The sequence below is a fragment of the Xylocopa sonorina genome, chromosome 14, assembly GCF_050948175.1.
Source record: "Xylocopa sonorina isolate GNS202 chromosome 14, iyXylSono1_principal, whole genome shotgun sequence".
NCBI lineage: Eukaryota > Metazoa > Arthropoda > Insecta > Hymenoptera > Apidae > Xylocopa > Xylocopa sonorina.
In genome coordinates this window covers 1,785,563-1,803,397 of record NC_135206.1, presented here as the reverse complement: position 1 = coordinate 1,803,397, position 17,835 = coordinate 1,785,563, and the positions used below count along the sequence as shown (strand labels likewise).

Here is a 17,835-nt window from a genome sequence, read left to right as displayed (position 1 = left end):
CGATTAAAGATTGGTTTACTCGATCCAATTGTTCAGAATAAAGATCTGCATTAACAGTTTGTCCAGGTTTCAGCACTTCAAAATGAACAGTTTCGCGTATACTCCATCAAACACACAGAAGCGCCTTTTTGGAATGCAAACCCGGCTTCGCAGTACTTCGTGGTGATTCATTTGGAGACAGCCACTGCCTTTTGCGTTTTGGATTATCATATAGGACCCATTTTTCGTCTCCAGTGATCAAGCGATCAAAAAACAGCTCTGTATGGTGCCGTTGAAGCAACACGTTGCATGCGATGGATCGATTGGCTCTGTTTATTTTTCCAATCTGCTGCAAATGTTCTTGGATGGTCGACCAAGGTTGTTTAAGGGTGTTTGAGAGTTCTTCGATTGTCGACATGTATTTGCTTCCACTTCTGCCCTTAGCATGTCGTTGTCTAATGTTGTTGGTCTTCCTGATCGATAGAAGTCAGAGATCAAAATTACCGGATCTGAACTTAGAGAACTATCTTTGGCATTTACGAACGTCTAATGCACTTGGATAAACATCGCAAATGTCTTTGGTCGCAACTGTTACCTTGCAAAACTCAAAAAGCATACAATGCTGGATATGCTCTTTTGATATTTGGCTGGCCATTTCACCCAAAATTGCAAAAAAATTAATTATTTAGAAGTAAACAAGCCTCAATAACTTTAAAATGTCTTTAACATGACTTCGAAGTACACAATGAGCTGACAAATTACAATCAAATATCGATATGCGCATAAACGACATTACTCTTCGGTCCCCCTAATATTTTCGTATTATTTTATTAGCACCAAATTTAAACTATATTCGTTAATATGTTCGAGGACAGTAAAAGTTTCTGCGAGACGCAAAAATCAAGTCATTTTATTTTTAAATTAAATTTCACTTCAAATCTCATTTTGTTTTTAAATTGGTTGTGATATGCGAAATTTGATTAAACACATTTTATAAGGGTAGTCAGATCATATTTTAATCGTTATATGCAATGAATTCTATACCATTCACGACAATACAAGATAATACGGTTATATAAAATTAAATTCAAAATAATTCACTTTAAGATCTGAATGCTACGGTATTCATATCATTCTGCATTATTATAAAATGAATGCTATAACATTCACGTCCGAGAACGTATTATAATAAGAGAATTCCTTGATGTGACGCTAGTTAAAGTAGAGCAATCAGTGAGTCACTAATTCTATACCACGCCATGCCAAACACATAGTATTAATCGCTATAAAATATAATTACGGAGATTATACTCATTTTCTCAAGTTTTTTACATTGAAATAAAAATTTTCTATCGCTGACTGCCTTTGGCGTCACGTAAAATTTCAACAAGTGACTTACAACAAATGTTAATTTCCACAGAGAAATTGGAGATTGAACTCTCTATTCTCAGCAACAAGTTATTATTATAATATTACAAATATAAATTGTTTATGCTGAGTTTTGTAGAGTCAATTTTATATCAATTCAGGGTAAGATCAAGACTGAGATTTGAGTGTTCCATGGACATTCTTATATTGTTCATTATTTTATATTTTAATTATATTATAATTTATATTTTATTGTTCATTATTTTGTTGAGAAAAGGACCTTAATCAAAGGATGGATTTTGACTTTTGTCCAGATGCATGCCAAATGGATGACACTTGCTTGTTTTACAGTCATCATTGTTTTACAGTCAGTTTGTTTTAAATTGTTTGTAAATGTATTGGTCATCGCACTGACGTGGTTATAGAGCAAGTCGTCTTAAAACTTAAACTGCCTTTATTAAATATTCAGTTTAGCCCAGGGAATTTTAAAAACTTTAAACAAAAATTTTTTTCACCAGAAAAGAATTTAAGTCACCCACAGTTTCAAATATAATTAAATTAAAACTTTTCTTGGTCTTAAAAATAGTTGATATAATTATTGTTTCGTTAGTTTTTCATATTTTAATAAATAAATGTAATAAATAAATGTAAGGTAGTGTCTAAAATTAAAAAAAAGAGAGTGAAGTTATTCACTATTTCAAAAATCATTAAATCAAAACTGCTCTTCTTTTTACAAATTTTTTTCATTGATCTTTAAGAAGCATCATAATTAATTTACTAACAAATGTATAAGGTAGTACCTAAAATTGAAGCAAAGTGAGTGAAGTCACTGAGAGTTTCAAAAATCATTAAATCAAAACTGTTCTTCTTCTTAAAAATTTTTTTCACTGATCTTTAAGAAGCATCATAATTAATTTACTAACAAATGTATAAGGTAGTACCTAAAATTGAAGCAAAGTGAGTGAAGTCACTGAGAGTTTCAAAAATCATTAAATCAAAACTGTTCTTCTTCTTAAAAATTTTTTTCACTGATCTTTAAGAAGCATCATAATTAATTTACTAACAAATGTATAAGGTAGTACCTAAAATTGAAGCAAAGTGAGTGAAGTCACTGAGAGTTTCAAAAATCATTAAATCAAAACTGTTCTTCTTCTTAAAAATTTTTTTCACTGATCTTTAAGAAGCATCATAATTAATTTACTAACAAATGTATAAGGTAGTACCTAAAATTGAAGCAAAGTGAGTGAAGTCACTGAGAGTTTCAAAAATCATTAAATCAAAACTGTTCTTCTTCTTAAAAATTTTTTTCACTGATCTTTAAGAAGCATCATAATTAATTTACTAACAAATGTATAAGGTAGTACCTAAAATTGAAGCAAAGTGAGTGAAGTCACTGAGAGTTTCAAAAATCATTAAATCAAAACTGTTCTTCTTAAAAATTTTTTTCACTAATTTTTAATAAGCATCATAATTAATTTACTAACAAATGTATAAAGTGCTACCTAAAACTAAAACAAAGTGAGTAACATCTCTCAGGGTTTAAAAAATAATTAAATTAAAATTGTTCTTTTTTTTTTAAATAGCTAATATAATTATCTTTTATATTATAAAGCATATATGCGTTTGAGGGAAGTCATCCGTGTAGCCTAAAACCGCATTTATGTGTTTTCTCTAAGTCATCGCCTTGGACTAAGTGCGCATATATGCGTTTGTCGATTTTTTCAATCAATATGCAATAAGTTTCGTGTAAAATTAATACAGCGGCACTCGTTAGTAATTTGCCTTCGTTAGGTAGCGGTTGGGCAATATTAGGGTCAGAAAAATCCCATTTTACGTCTCATTCTCAAACCAATTAGATTTCAAAATTATTCATTCCTGTTGTAAATATCAAATTAAGTTTTTTAGTTGATTGTAAAATTTAATCTTTTAAATTGTTCATGTTTATAATACATAATTTTAATGCTGAAAAATAACAGTCTTTAACTATTTAACCCCCTGCAAAAGAATCACTATAATTTATTATTTTTATTAGGAGCATTCAGAGCTCAAAACTTTAAAGTCAATGTAGTTTAGTAATCTTGTTATTTTTTAAAGAATTAGTTGAGAAATTGCTTTAAGAAAAAATACGAAATGATACAGATGAATATTTTAAATGAAAAAGTTTCATAGAAAGATTTTTTATAAAATCTTCAGATCTTAGAGCTTCAGAACTGAAAACTTCAGAACTCATAGCTTCAACTTTTAAAGTTTCTAAGGTCAGAGCTTCGACTCTCAAAGCATCAGAGTTTAAAATTCCAGATCTCAGAGCTTCAACTGTTAAAGCTTCAGAGCCCAAAATTTCAGATCTCAGAGCTTCATCTCTCAAAGCAACAGAGCTCAAAATGTCAGATCTCAAAACCTTCTGCAAAAGAATCACTACCCAGACAACACAAGATAAGAGGGTGGCGACACCATACCGGCACTGTAGCGACACTTCCGAGGAGTGTCAGCAGATCCGTAGTCATCTACGTCCGCACTGGTTAGCTAAAATGCCGGCACGCAGTGGCAGCACGTTCTAGTTACCAGCGTAACACGCGTGCGAATGACACTGCGCCAGCACCAGCGTGACACGCGTGTCATCGTTCCATTCAAAAATTTTTTCTGCATTGGCGTAGGCGTCACATTTGTTAATGGAGAACCACCTGTTATTCCGTACAAATTAAATACGTCAGAGTTTAGATATCCGCATACGAGTACTGACAGACGTTTTGATAGTTCTTTGCCAACATTTATAGTTACTGAGAGAGCCATATATATTTTTTCAATTCGTCAAATTCGAAAATTCATGCCAATAGAGAGTATTAAATACGATGGCAGCATATTGTTTAAGGAAATGTAATAAATGATACATTTACTTATAAAATGTTGAACTAATTAAGTTACGTTCACTTTACTAGCGTATCACAATTTTCAGGTGAAAATATTGAACGTAATTATTTGTTTTCCTTTGGTACATATATTCTTGTGCTAAATGGTTTTATCGTTTGTAAGGATTATTAAATATAAAATATGCCTTTGTTACATGAGTTTTTAACGATGAGTTGAAAAAAATATTTATAAAATAAGTGTATATATTTTTACGATAAAGTAATTAACGACTTTTCTGAAAAAATCGCTGTATTAAGTTATAGTTTATAGAAAATAATAAAAAGAAGTTTTTCTATCTTTCTTTCGTGTCAGTGTATCTATTTTCGAATCGAAATAAATAAATTGCTTAGTTTAGTCAGTTTTAATATTCGTTTATAATTTTTATGCAAACAGCTTCTTCATTGGTATATATTAGCCTACGCCACTGCCACGCGTGTCACTATGGTGAGCTGATAGTGTCATTGGCACGCCGTGTCGCCCCTGTGCTATATCGCCGTGCCTTGATAGTGCCGTGACGCGCAGTGTCGCTCCAGTGCTAGCCCTGTGCTGTTACGAGAACTGAGAGGTAGCACCGTGCTAGCACAGTGCTTAGAGTTCCACCCGGTGCCATTGGCGCTACAATCGCTGGTTGTCTGGGTATAATTTATTACTGTTTGCGTGTTGAATAGTCACTTCAGTGTGGCAAAAAAGTATTTTTTAGTCCCTACGAACCGTTTTGGCCAGGAGTATTCAGAATTCAAATGGTTTTAAAGTCACAAAGAGGGTACACTTATGTTTGCATGATAAAAGATAATCTTTTATAATTTCAATATATTTTAATATAATATAATGTTAATTGAAATTATAAATATATAATTAGAGGTAAAATGCTATTCAATATTATTGATATGTACTTGTTTATTAAATAAATTCAACTCAGATATAAATATATAAATATATTTATTAATAAATTGAATTATTATTTTGTTATGTTTATTATTAATTTATGGGATAAACTATAGGTTAATATACATGTATAATTAAAATGTGTAATAAAGGACAATCTTTTATAATTTTAATATACTTTAATATAATATAATTATAGTTGAAATTATAAATATATAATTAAAGGTAAAATGCTATTCAATATTATTGATATGTACTTGTTTATTAAATAAATTCAACTCAGATATAAATATATAAATATATTTATTAATAAATTGAATTATTATTTTATTATGTTTATTATTAATTTATGGGATAAACTATAGATTAATAAATATATATAATTAAAATACAGTAAATGTAATAGTAATATAAACATAAAATTTGATATTATAAATAAATATTTTATAATTTAACTAATAATGATAAAAATTTGAATAATTAATATAAAGTTTTAATAAAAATATATATTAAAAATTTTATTTGATATGATATAATGATTGTATTAGTAATATAAATAACATTATATATGTAATGTAAACTTTTATATATATATGGTTTTACATTATGTGTAAACGTGAATGTTTGAAAATAAGAGAATGTACAATTTTGAGAGTGCTCGATGAGTGAATTTATATAAACAATGTGTGCACGAAGAGAAAAATCAGTCTTTAAAAGAAAAGCAATGGTGTATTACAATATTAAAAACAAATTTCTGTCATTTTTCCTATACATTTTATATTTTTTAGTCTATAATTAGTATTAATTTAATTGCATATCGCTGTATTATACTTTAGTATAATAAAATACGTAATAACTAATAATAAAATATTAAGAAGTAATATCTAAATAGTAAATAGTAAATACTAATATTAAACTAAATATTACATATTAATATTAATACTACATACTAATATTGATACCAGATACTAATATTGAACTAAATACTAAATATTAATATTAATACTAAATACTAATATTAAATTAAATACTAAATATCAATATTAATACTAAATTCTAATATTAAGCTAAATACTAAATACTAATATTAAGCTAAATACTAAATAATAATATTAAGCTAAATATTAAATACTAATATTGGTACTAAATACTAATATTAAACAAAATATTAAATATTAATATTAATACTAAATACTAATATTAAGCTAAATACTAAATAATAATATTAAGCTAAATATTAAATACTAATATTGGTACTAAATACTAATATTAAACAAAATATTAAATATTAATATTAATATTAATATTAATATTAAATATTAATATTAATACTAAATACTAATATTAAGCTAAATACTAAATACTAATATTGATATTAAATACTAATATTAAACTAATATTACATAGTAATATTAATACTAGATACCAATAATAATACTGAATACTAATATTGGTACTGAAACAGAATATTTAATATTAATATTAATACTAAATACTAATATTAAACTAAATACTAAATACTAATATTAAACTAAATATTAAATATTAATATTAATACTAAATACTAATATTTCAATAATAAAATACTAAATACTGATATCGTTAACATTATTTCATAATAAACGCATGACCATCTCTATTCCACACATTATACAAACTTATAAAACAATAATCCTCACTAACTTCAAACCGTATCTCTGACAAAAAGCAGTACATAGAATAATTTATCAAATATAACGTCACGCAGGAACAATTTCCTAAATCCATCAAACCGACCAGCGATTGTTCGAAGCTGATCACGAAATCGAGGGTGTCCGTGTCCTTTTCACTCCATGCCCCTGGAATTTAAATAAAAATGCAGCCCCACTAAAAATAGCCAAGCAACGATAAACAAACGAGAGCCTGGCCGCGTCGACAGATGACGAAGCCTGGCGATCTCTGCTGTTATTCACAATATTCATCCCAGTTGACCTCGGCTAGGAATCTCTAATCCATGATTCCGCTACGAGCGACAGGGCGATCGTCCATCGGTACAATCAACCCGACACGGCTCGCACCAGCGCATCGATTCTCAAACAAGCCCACCACATCAAACAATCATGCCAGAATTGGCGCAAACTCGCTTCAATTCGCTCTAATCTACTACTAACCACACTGTCGTACCCCATTATGTCACAAATGGAGAATCAATGCACATTCAACGAAGAAAAGACCAAGAAAACCAAGCACAACTCGCAAAAATAGGACTACAAGTTGACAAAACACGCATTGGACGAAGAAAAGACCAAAAAACTAAGCATAACTCGCGAAAATGAGACTATAAGTGGGCAAAACACGCATTGGACGAAGAAAAGACCAAAAAACCCAAGCACAACTCGCGAAAATGAGACTATAAGTTGGCAAAACACGCGTTGGACGAAGAAAAGACCAAAAAACTAAGCATAACTCGCAAAAATAGGACTACAAGTTGGCAAAACGCGCATTGGACGAAGAAAAGACCAAAGAACCCAAGCACAACTCGCGAAAATGAGACTACAAGTTGGCAAAACAATCACGCCAATTCACGCAAACTCGCTTCAATTCTCTCTAATCTACTGTCGTACCCCAGTGTGTTGCAAATATAAAATAAACGCACGTTCGACGAAGAAAAGACAAGAAAACCAAGTACAAATGGTGAAAATAGGACTACAAGTTGGCAAAACACGCGTTGGACGAAAAAAAGACCAAAAACCCAAGCACAACTCGCAAAAATAGGACTATAAGTGGGCAAAACACGCATTGGACGAAGAAAAGACCAAAAAACCAAGCACAACTCGCAAAAATAGGACTACAAGTTGGCAAAAAACGCATTGGACAAAGAAAAGACCAAAAAACCCAAGCACAACTCGCAAAAATAGGACTACAAGTTGGCAAAACACGCATTGGACGAAGAAAAGACCAAAAAACCAAGCACAACTCGCAAAAATAGGATTACAAGTTGGCAAAACACGCATTGGACAAAGAAAAGACCAAAAAACCAAAGCACAACTCGCGAAAATGAAACTACAAGTTGGCAAAACAACCACGTCAATTCACGCAAACTCGCTTCAATTCACTCTAATCTACTACCAATCACACTGTCGTACCCTATTGTGTCGCAAATAGAAAATAAACGCGCATTCGACGAAGAAAAGACAAGAAAAAGCAAACCCAATTCGCGAAAATGGGACTACAAGTTGGCAAAACAACAACGCCAATTCACGCAAACTCGCTTCAATTTGCTCTAATCTACAACCAATCACACTGTCGTACCCTATTGTGTCGCAAATAGAAAATAAACACGCGTTCGACGAAGAAAAGACAAGAAAAAGCAAGCCCAACTTGCGAAAATGGGATAAGTTGGCTAAACAACCACGCAAACTCGCTTCAATTCCCTCTAATCTACTACCAACCACACTGTCGTACCCCAGTGCATCACGAATATAAAAGAAACACACGTTAAACGAAGAAAAGCCAAAAAAAAGCAAACCCAACTCGCGAAAATGCGACTGCAAGTTGGGTGGAAGGTTCAGGGTGGTTATTGGACGATTGGTAACGTCGTGATCGCGTTTGAGAACCCATGTGGTCGACGTTTACACGCACGTCGATCGTTTTCCCGGATGGACCCACGGAAACCGGACACAATGGGCCCGTTTCCGGTGAGCACAAGGCCAGAAATCGGACGTGGGGAGCCCACCGCGCCCGTCCACCATCGCGTTATCTCTCCACCGTGTTCTCTTCTGCCCCCTATGGCTTTTGCCTATACGAGCGAATCATTCATCGAGACGACGTGGAAACCCGCCAACCCCCGCGCGCGTCGCGGTTTTTTTCAACATTACTTCCACGGTACGCGACCATTTTTACCGGCAGTTCGATCACGAGTGCCGCGAGCGTTGCATGGGATTGGTTCTGATGAGTTCTCGTCGGTACGTTCCTTCAGTTGACAGTAAATCAAAAAAGATTCCGTGGTGAGAGTTCTGAAGACCCCGTTTCCGTCTGTCGCGGTTTTCCTCGAGGTGGACACGCGCGTGCAACTCTCTTCGTACTTTAAGGGTAAGTAAGAGCCATATCGTGCGAGTTTGTCTTTGACAATTGCTAGGTAGATGTAAAAGAATGTTGGTTTTTAACTGTTCAGTTTTAAGCAGTTATAACTTCTTCTTTAAGAGATTTTGTTAATTAAAATAAGAACTATTTGGCGGTTTTCCTCGAGGTGGTCACGCGCATTGAACTCTGTTCGTACTTTAAGGGTAAGTAAGAGCCATATCGTGTGAGTTTGTCTTTGATAATTGCTTGTTGGGTTTTAATTTTTCATTTTTAAGCGGTTATAACTGTTTTTCTAAGAGCAATATCGTGTGAGTTTGTCTTTGAGAATTGTCAGGTAGATGTAAAACGAGTGTTGGGTTGTAATTTTTCATTTTTAAGCGGTTATAACTGTTTTTCTAAGAGATCTTGTTAATTACAATAAAAACTATTTGGCGGTTTCCGTCAAGGTGGACACGCGCGTTGAACTCTGGTCGTACTTTAAGGGTAAGTAAGAGCGATATCGTGTGAGTTTGACTTTGAGAATTGTTTGGTAGATGTAAAAGGAATGTTGGTTTTTAATTTTTCATTTTTAAGCGGTTATAACTGTTTTTCTAAGAAATTTTATTAATTGAAAAAATAAATATTATAATTAAAGAAATTTAGAATAAGAAGCATTGGAATTAGTAGCAGGTTGATACATGAGATATAAGTTTATTTATGTGTGTAGTGCTAAATTCTGGGGTTCTGGAGCCGATGGAAGTGTTCTAGGCGTATTTTGACATTGTCTTGGGTTTTTAAGTAGTTTTTTGGAGCTTTGGGAGTTGTAGCTTTGACGTTTGAAGCTTTCAGAGCTAAAGCTATGAGATCTGAAGTTTTTAGTTCTGAAGCTGTAAGATCTGAAGCTTTGGGAGTTGAAGTTCTGAGATTTGAAGTTTTTGGAGTTGAAGCTCTGAGCTTTGGAGCTTTGAGAGTTAAAGCTCTGAACTTTGAAGCTTTGAGAGTTGAAGCTCTGAGATTTAAAGCTTTCAGTTCTGAAACTCTGAGAGTTAAACCTATGAGATCTGAAGTTTTCTGTTCTAAAGCTCCGAGATCTGAAGCTTTGAGAGTTGAAACCCTGAGTTTTCAAGCGTTTAGAGTTGAAGCTCTGAAATTTCAAGCTCTGAGATTTAAAGCTCTGAGCTTTGAAACTTTGAGAGTTGAAACTATAAGATGTCAAGTTTTGTGTTCTGAAGCTCTGAGATTTGAAGTTTTGAGAGTTAAAGCCCCAAGCTTTGATGATTTGAGAATTGAAGCTTTAAAATCTGAAGGTTTGAGAATTGAAGTCCTGAGTTTAGAAGCTTTTAGAGTTGAAGCTTTAAACTTCGAAATTTTGAGAGTTCAAGCTCTGAAATTTCAAGTTTTCAGCTCTGAAACTTTGAGAGTTGAAGCCCTGATCTTTGAAACTTCAAAGTTGATGCTCTGAGTTTCGAAGCTTTGAGAGTTGAAGCTCTGAGAGCTGAAATTTTTGGCTCTAAAGAATCGAGCAAACTATCATTGTATCGCACGTTAGTTAACAGTATTTTGGTCAAAAGCTCCGTTAATATTGCGAGCCGTCTCAGTTGCTTTTCGACCTCGTTTCAACTGTAAATTGCTCTTAATTGCTTTTTTATCTAGCACTGTTAAAATGATCAAAACCTAGCTATAATCGATCTTAATTAATCGATCATATAATATTTGTAATCAAAATAAAGAGCAGAGTCTCAGCTTTAAAATGATATATATACATATTGACAATATTTGTCATAAAATTTATGAAAATTTCTTGAAAATTGTTGAAAATTTCAAAGATGAAGTTCAATCAAATGTAAACCAAAATTCCTTTTGCATCGATCTCATAATATTTGTAATCAAAATAAAGAGCAGATTCTAAGCTTGAAAATGATCTATGTCTTGACAACATTTATTATAAAATTTATGCAAATTTCTTGAAAATTAATGAAAATTTCAAAGATAAAGATCAACCATATCATATATTCAAGGATCAAGTTCAACCATATGAAAACCAACATCCCTTTTGCATCGACCTAATAATATTTGTAATGTCATTCAAAATAAAGAGCAGGTTCTAAGCTTTAAAATGATATGTATATTGACAATATTTGTCATAAAATTCAGGAAAATTTCAAAGATGAAGTTCAATTAAATGTAAACCAAAATTCCCTTTGCATCGACCTAATAGTATTTGTAATCAAAATGAGAAGCAAATTTTAAGGTTTAAAATCATTTATTATAATATTTATGAACATTTCAAAGATAAAGTTCAACCAAACAAAAATCAGCATTGCTTTTGCACCGACCTAATAATATTTTTAATCAAAATAAAAAGCAGATTCTAAGCTTTAAAAATATTTATTATAAAATTTATGAAAATTTCTTGAAAATTATTGAAAATTTCAAAGATAAAGTTCAACCAATTGTAAACCAAAATTCCCTTTGCATCGCCCTAAACATGTCAGATGGTGCATAATTTCGTGAAATAGAAGTGAAATTTGAACGAAGAAGAACAGTACTGAATGGAAAGAAACGCTTTCAAGTTCTTCAGCAGAGATAATTTAGAGATAAGAAAAATGGAGAAACACTTTTCGAATTTTCAGAGACATATTTCTCAGTCTAACGCAAATTTCATTTAAAAAATTTGTTAAACTGAGACTAAACGAAATTTTGCCCCAAAATTATTACTAAATTTTGAATTACTTTAATTATGAAGAAATTATGAAATACTTTCGTGCTGTAATTCGAAGATTGTTTATAATTAATTTCAGTGAAAGACAATTAGTGTGAGAGAAATGTTCAATTTTTATTTCGCGATACATTTGCAATTCCTTATTGTAAGTTTTATTTTTTATGCATTTTCAATTTTATAATTCTATGGCAACCTAGGAGCATTATTTAATTGTCCAAATGTTATCTGAATGTATTTTCTCGAATTCAAGGTACTGCAATAATATTTGGTCGATGCAAAAGAAATGTTTGTTTTCATATGGTTGAACTTTATCTTTGAAATTTTCATAAATTTTAAGATATTATTAAGCTATAACTCTCAAAACTTTAAAAAAATACTTAAAATATCATTTTAAAGCTTAGAATCTGCTCTTTATTTTAATTACAAATATTATTAGGTCTATGTAAAACGAATATTGGTTTTCATATGGTTGAACTTTATCTTTGAAATTTTCATAAATTTTATGATATTATTAAGCTATAACTCTCAAAGATTTAAAAAAATACATAAAATATAATTTTAAAGCTTAGAATCTGCTCTTTATTTTAATTACAAATATTATTAGGTCTATGCAAAAAGAATATTGGTTTTCATACGGTTGAACTTTATCTTTGAAATTTTCATAAATTTTATGATATTATTAAGCTACAACTCTCAAAGATTTAAAAAAAATACATAAAATATAATTTTAAAGCTTAGAATCTGCTCTTTATTTTAATTACAAATATTATTAGGTCTATGCAAAAAGAATATTGGTTTTCATATGGTTGAACTTTATCTTTGAAATTTTCATAAATTTTATGATATTATTAAGCTATAACTCTCAAAGATTTAAAAAAATACTTAAAATATCATTTTAAAGCTTAGAATCTGCTCTTTATTTTAATTACAAATATTATTAGGTCTATGTAAAAAGAATATTGGTTTTCATATGGTTTAATTTTATTTTTGAAATTTTCATAAATTTTATGATATTATTAAGCTATAACTCTCAAAGATTTAAAAAAATACATAAAATATAATTTTAAAGCTTAGAATCTGCTCTTTATTTTAATTACAAATATTGTTAGGTCTATGCAAAAAGAATATTGGTTTTTGTTTGGTTGAATTTTATCTTTGAAATTTCCACAAATTTTATAATAAATATTGTTAATATATAGATCATTTTCAAGCTTAGAATCTGCTCTTTATTTTGATTACAAATATTATTAGATCAATACAAAAGAAATATTAGTTTTCATATGGTTGAACTTTATCTTTGAAATTTTCAATAATTTTCAAGAAATTTTCATAAATTTTATGATAAATATTTTTAAAGCTTAGAATCTGCTCTTTACTTTGATTAAAAATATTATTAGGTTTATGTAAAAGGAATATCGGTTTTTATATGGCTGAACTTTATCTGAGAAATTTTCATAAATTTTATAATAAATACTGTCAATAGATAGATCATTTTCAAGCTTAGAATCTGCTCTTTATTTTGATTACAAATATTATTAGATCAATACAAAAGAAATATTAGTTTTCATATGGTTGAACTTTATCTTTGAAATTTTCAATAATTTTCAAGAAATTTTCATAAATTTTATAATAAATATTTTTAAAGCTTAGAATCTGCTCTTTACTTTGATTAAAAATATTATTAGGTTTATGTAAAAGGAATATCGGTTTTTATATGGCTGAACTTTATCTGAGAAATTTTCATAAATTTTATAATAAATACTGTCAATAGATAGATCATTTTCAAGCTTAGAATCTGCTCTTTATTTTGATTACAAATATTATTAGATCAATACAAAAGAAATATTAGTTTTCATATGGTTGAACTTTATCTTTGAAATTTTCAATAATTTTCAAGAAATTTTCATAAATTTTATGATAAATATTTTTAAAGCTTAGAATCTGCTCTTTACTTTGATTAAAAATATTATTAGGTTTAAGTAAAAGGAATATCGGTTTTTATATGGCTGAACTTTATCTGAGAAATTTTCATAAATTTTATAATAAATATTGTCAATAGATAGATCATTTTAAAGCTTAGAATCTGCTCTTTATTTTTATTACAAATATTATTATATGTATATTGACAATATTTATTATAAAATTTATGAAAATTTCAAAGATAAAGTTCAACCATATAAAAACCAACATTCCTTTTGCATCACCGTAATAGCTCTGTTTTGCGGTTTTTAACAAAATTTCTACAAAAAAAAAGGTGAACTTACTTAATAATAATAAACTTAACAATAATAATTATTATTAAAATTAATAATAATAATAATAATTAAAAGTAATAATAATCATAATAAACTTAATAATAACAGTTATAAACTAGTAAATAAAATACATATTTACGATCACGAAATTCATTCTAAGTAAATCTATCTTCTTCCACTTGATCTAAATAATGGAAAAAAATTTGTATTTGTATTGTAATTTGTATTGTAATAAAAATTGTGTACAATTTCTACTCAAATTTTAATTCAAATAAGAACATTTGCACACGTTCAGCTTTTTTTTCAGGTATTCATCGCGTCAAATAATTAGCGACGCGTTTATTCGTTGGTACAACAGGGTGATTGCATGAAATTCAGTGATTTCTGATCGTGTAATTATTTCGACGAGATATACAACATTAAATTGGTGGCTCGATTGGTCAGAATTTATAATTTTCACTCGTTCGCCGTGATATTTAATTATCGAACGAGCGACCATCCGCTTTGGATGGAGGGCTGTGATTATCGAGGCGATAAAGCATAACGCAATTAACACTAGACTTACCAGACCAGTCATTGGTTAACTGATCATGCAATTTCAATTGGAAATTCCTATTTCATGTAACATTTATTTTCTGAAATAATGTTATGACTTTTGTAGCTATAAATGTGCCCATAATTATGAAAGTAGTTTAAGTCAAAATAAAAAAAAATGAGTTTATCAGTTATTTCACAGCACATTATTTGAAACTAAATTTTATTCAATGTCATTTTTACGATATCGTCAAAAATGAACCATTAAATGGTTGTTGTAATTTCAACATTATATGGAATTCATTTAGTGTTAATTATAAAAGTGGTCTAAGTCAAAATTAAAAAACAATGAGTTTATCAGTTATTTCACAGCACATTATTTGAAACTAAATTTTATTCGATGTAATTTTTACGATATCGTCAAAAACGAACCGTTAAATGGTTGTTGTAATTTCAACATTATATGGAATTCATTTAGTGTTAATTATAAAAGTGGTCTAAGTCAAAATAAAAAAAAAATGAGTTTATCAGTTATTTCACAGCACATTATTTGAAACTAAATTTTATTCAATGTCATTTTTACGATATCGTAAAAAATGAACCATTAAATGGTTGTTGTAATTTCAACATTATATGGAATTCATTTAGTGTTAATTATAAAAGTGGTCTAAGTGAAAAATTTAAAGACATTATATAAACATAACTTGAAAATGGCGCGTGGTCGGTTATAAATCGATTAAAATAATAGTTATATTTCTTTTAAAACGTCCAACATGGACATCAGCATTGGTTAGTAATTACTTATTCCACAGCAACTCTTTCAGAAGGTTTTCCTTGGTTTTTTATTGAAATGGAATAAAAAATTGTTATTCTACATTTTCAACTTATTTTTTCATCTAGAATCATCTGTTCTTCATTTCAAACTAAGTAGGCTGTTAGTTCTATGCAATGCGATGGCACTTTTCTATCAAGCACACCCATACCCAATAAAAATTCAAAGTCGATTATCTCAAAAACAAAGCCTCGAATGAAAAATTGTTATTCTACATTTTCGACTTATTTTTTCATGTAGAATCAGCTAACCCTTTCGGTTGTATCACCAATTATCGAACAACCTGTATAATTGGAAACTTGAATAATATGTATATATGTATATACATATATTTTTTTGTAAAAGTAAAAAGTTGAAAAGAAAGATAATTGTTTGCAGTTTTAGGATCTTTTGTAGTAAAGTTTTAATATTATTTATGGTAAAGGTGTAGGATTATTTGTAAGAAAGTTTTGGGATTATTTCTAGCAAAGTTTAGAATTATTTAGAGCAAAGTTTTGGGATTTTTAACGTAAAGCTTTAAAATTATTTATGGCAAAGTTTTAGGATTATTTCTAACATAGTTTTAGGAGTATTTAAAGCAATGTCTTGGAATTATTTAGAGCAAAGTCGTGGGATTATTTGAAGCAAAGTTTTAGAATTATTTATGACAAAGTTTTGGAATTATTATGAAATTATTATGCTTTAAAATTATTTGTGGCAAAGTTGTAGGATTATTTAATCCCAAAGTTTTGGGATTATTTAGTGCGAAATTTAGGGATTATTTAGAGCAAAGTTGTACAATTATTTATAGAAAAGCTTTAAAATTATTTCTAACAAAATTTTAGGATTATTTAAAGTAAAGTTTTGGGATTGGAGTTTTGGAATTATTTAGAACAAAGTTTTAGAATTATTTAGAGCAAAGTTTTAGGATTTGTAAAGTAAAGCTTTAAAATTATTTATGGCAAAGTTTTAGGATTATTTCTAACATAGTTTTAGGATTATTTAGAGCAATGTCTTGGAATTATTTAGAGCAAAGTCGTGGGATTATTTGAAGCAAAGTTTTAGAATTATTTATTACAAAGTTTTAGAATTATTTACAGCAAAGTTTTAGGATTTTTAAAGTAAAGCTATAAAATTATTTATGGCAAAGTTGTAGGATTATTTAGTCCAAAGTTTTGGGATTATTTAGTGCGAAATTTAGGGATTATTTAGAGCAAAGTTGTACAATTATTTATAGAAAAGCTTTAAAATTATTTCTAACAAAATTTTAGGATTATTTAAAGTAAAGTTTTGGGATTGGAGTTTTGGAATTATTTAGAACAAAGTTTTAGAATTATTTAGAGCAAAGTTTTAGGATTTTTAAAGTCAAGCTTTAAAATTATTTATGGCAAAGTTTTAGGATTATTTCTAACATAGTTTTAGGATTATTTAGAGCAATGTCTTGGAATTATTTAGAGCAAAGTCGTGGGATTATTTGAAGCAAAGTTTTAGAATTATTTATTACAAAGTTTTAGAATTATTTACAGCAAAGTTTTAGGATTTTTAAAGTAAAGCTTTAAAATTATTTATGGCAAAGTTGTGGGATTATTTAGTCCAAAGTTTTGGGATTATTTAGTGCGAAATTTAGGGATTATTTAGAGCAAAGTTGTACAATTATTTATAGAAAAGCTTTAAAATTATTTCTAACAAAATTTTAGGATTATTTAAAGTAAAGTTTTGGGATTGGAGTTTTGGAATTATTTAGAACAAAGTTTTAGAATTATTTAGAGCAAAGTTTTGGGATTTGTAAAGTAAAGCTTTAAAATTATTTATGGCAAAGTTTTAGGATTATTTCTAACATAGTTTTAGGATTATTTAGAGCAATGTCTTGGAATTATTTAGAGCAAAGTCGTGGGATTATTTGAAGCAAAGTTTTAGAATTATTTATTACAAAGTTTTAGAATTATTTAGAGCAAAGTTTTAGGATTTGTAAAGTAAAGCTTTAAAATTATTTATGGCAAAGTTGTAGGATTATTTCTAACATAGTTTTAGGATTATTTACAGCAATGTCTTGGAATTATTTAGAGCAAAGTCGTGGGGTTATTTGAAGCAAAGTTTTAGAATTATTTATTACAAAGTTTTAGAATTATTTACAGCAAAGTTTTAGAATTTTTAAAGTAAAGCTATAAAATTATTTATGGCAAAGTTGTAGGATTATTTAGTCCAAAGTTTTGGGATTATTTAGTGCGAAATTTAGGGATTATTTAGAGCAAAGTTGTACAATTATTTATAGAAAAGCTTTAAAATTATTTCTAACAAAATTTTAGGATTATTTAAAGTAAAGTTTTGGGATT

The 17,835-nt window shown here is 29.1% G+C and overlaps 1 pseudogene; it reads right to left on the bottom strand.

Annotated features, from left to right (window-relative positions):
- Positions 1–312: 312 nt before the first annotated feature.
- Positions 313–772, bottom strand: LOC143430486 (histone-lysine N-methyltransferase SETMAR-like; annotated as a pseudogene).
- Between the last annotated feature and the right edge of the window lie 17,063 nt (positions 773–17,835).